This window comes from Cucurbita pepo, chromosome 5, assembly GCF_057944985.1.
Source record: "Cucurbita pepo subsp. pepo isolate OVF chromosome 5, ASM5794498v1, whole genome shotgun sequence".
Classification (NCBI taxonomy): domain Eukaryota; kingdom Viridiplantae; phylum Streptophyta; class Magnoliopsida; order Cucurbitales; family Cucurbitaceae; genus Cucurbita; species Cucurbita pepo.
In genome coordinates this window covers 14,491,196-14,493,396 of record NC_141802.1, presented here as the reverse complement: position 1 = coordinate 14,493,396, position 2,201 = coordinate 14,491,196, and the positions used below count along the sequence as shown (strand labels likewise).

Below are 2,201 nucleotides of genomic sequence, written 5' to 3'. Positions count from 1 at the left end.
TTTAGTAACTCAGTCTTGATTGAAGAAAAAAGGGATGAACTTTCAGGGTAAAGCGGCGCATAAAAAAGGGCTGGCCGATATGATTTGTTCTACACGTCTTTTGCATTTGGACGACGCTATGTGTAAAAAAGAAAATATTAGTATTCGCTTTAAAAAATACAAATTTCATTTTACCCTAACCCAAAACACCTTCTTGTCCACCTTGATGCATTTGAACTCTTCGTCTAACTGAATCTACTACATGTTAGTCATAGCATCTCATTGATTGTTGTATATTATATTTTGAGATTAACGACCTTACCGTCTATAGTTGATACCCCTTTGAGTTTGATACTCAATAACTTCTCTACCTTGATCTCAACTATATAAATTAACAAATAAACTGTATTTTTTTTATAGAAAAAATAAAGGACAAATAAACTAAATGAACCATTTCAAACTATACAGCATTCAATGGCCTTAAATTGCTCACAACTAAATAACTCCATGTTGAAACCATAAAGAGCTTACTTTTATTATCTTTCAAATCCTATTAATACATACACCAATCGACAAAGATGATATCAAAAACGACTTGAATAACACCGACAATGGCACAAGTGAATTATCTCATTGCTGCTCTATCGCTCCACATAGTTTGGTCATTATGTACAAGCAAATTGTGCAGTGCTTCTGATCTAAAAAAATTTGGATCTTTTCCTGCCATTCTTATTTTCGGTGATTCTACGGTAGATACGGGAAATAACAACTTCATTCCCACCATTATAAAGGCTAATTACTCTCCTTATGGCAAAGATTTTCCCGGTCATATTGCTACTGGAAGGTTCAGTAATGGAAAACTCATTCCGGACATGGTGGCTTCTAGGTTGGGCATAAAGGAGCTTGTTCCTCCATTTTTGGATCCAAAATTGTCAAATGATGACGTGAAAACGGGAGTTAGTTTTGCATCAGCCGGCTCAGGGTTTGATGATCTAACTACTATGACATACAAAGTTATTCCTATGATGATGCAAGTTGATATGTTCAAGAATTATATTCAAAGACTTACCGAGATTGTAGGTGTAGATGAAAGTAAGAAGATTATTGGTAGTGCTTTAGTTATTCTTAGTGCAGGAACTAATGACTTTACCAAAAATTTCTACGACCTTCCGGTAAGGAAACTACAATACAATATTAGCGGTTACCAAGATTTCATCCAAGATAGACTACAAAGCTTCATCGAGGTAAATTAAACCATATGCACACTATTAAACCTCATCAATATTTATAATCCAAATTCATTCACATAAGCTTATGAACTCTAACATACTAAACAGGAAATTTACGAGCTTGGATGTCGCAATATAGTGGTTGCTGGCCTCCCTCCTATTGGTTGTCTTCCCATTCAAGAGACTATATCGTTTCAACCTCCTCTAAAGCGAATATGTTTGGAAGATCAAAACTCGGACTCCATATCCTATAATCAGAAGCTTTCAAAGTTGTTGGGCAATCTACAATCGCAACTACATGGAAGCACAATATTGTACGCTGACATTTACACCCCTCTCATCGACATGGTCAATAATCCTCACAAGTATGGTAAGTCGGTGCCCATCAAAATAGAAACCTTTATCAACTTATATGATCTAAGGTCGTACATATTTTAGAGAAATCGAGTTCTGAGAATCATTTTCAACTAAGTTTTGCATGGGCTTTTGGTCGCACAGGTTTTGAGCATACGAACACAGGTTGTTGTGGAACTGGATTGGCAGAAGTAGCGCCTCTATGTAATGCATTAACCCCAACATGTGAAGATTCATCAAAATACCTGTTTTGGGATAGCGTCCATCCGACCGAAGCAGCTTACAAATTCATGACTGAATTATTTCTCAAGCAATTTCTTTAATCACCTAAATCAAAATTGAATAGTTTCGGGTTCTAACTCTAAGGCTTCAGTGTTAGCCGATTTTAAAATGAAACTTGTCTAGACTACTTTCGTAATACTTTTTTTTTTTTTTCTTTCTCTAGTTAACAACGAAGACTATAGTCTGTAAATGTATTTATAACGATCAAATGGACACAAATAGTGTATTTCCAAGCAAAATCTCGTTTTATTTTTATTTATTTATTTGAGAATGACAAATACTCTTAAGCAACTTATAAAGGTATAATAAAAGATTTTTACATTTGATCCTACAATGAAAAAAAAAAAAAAATTGTAT

The 2,201-nt window shown here is 34.5% G+C and overlaps 1 pseudogene; it reads left to right on the top strand.

Annotated features, from left to right (window-relative positions):
* Positions 1–590: 590 nt before the first annotated feature.
* Positions 591–1,885, top strand: LOC111785229 (GDSL esterase/lipase At2g30310 pseudogene; annotated as a pseudogene).
* The last annotated feature ends 316 nt before the right edge of the window (positions 1,886–2,201 follow it).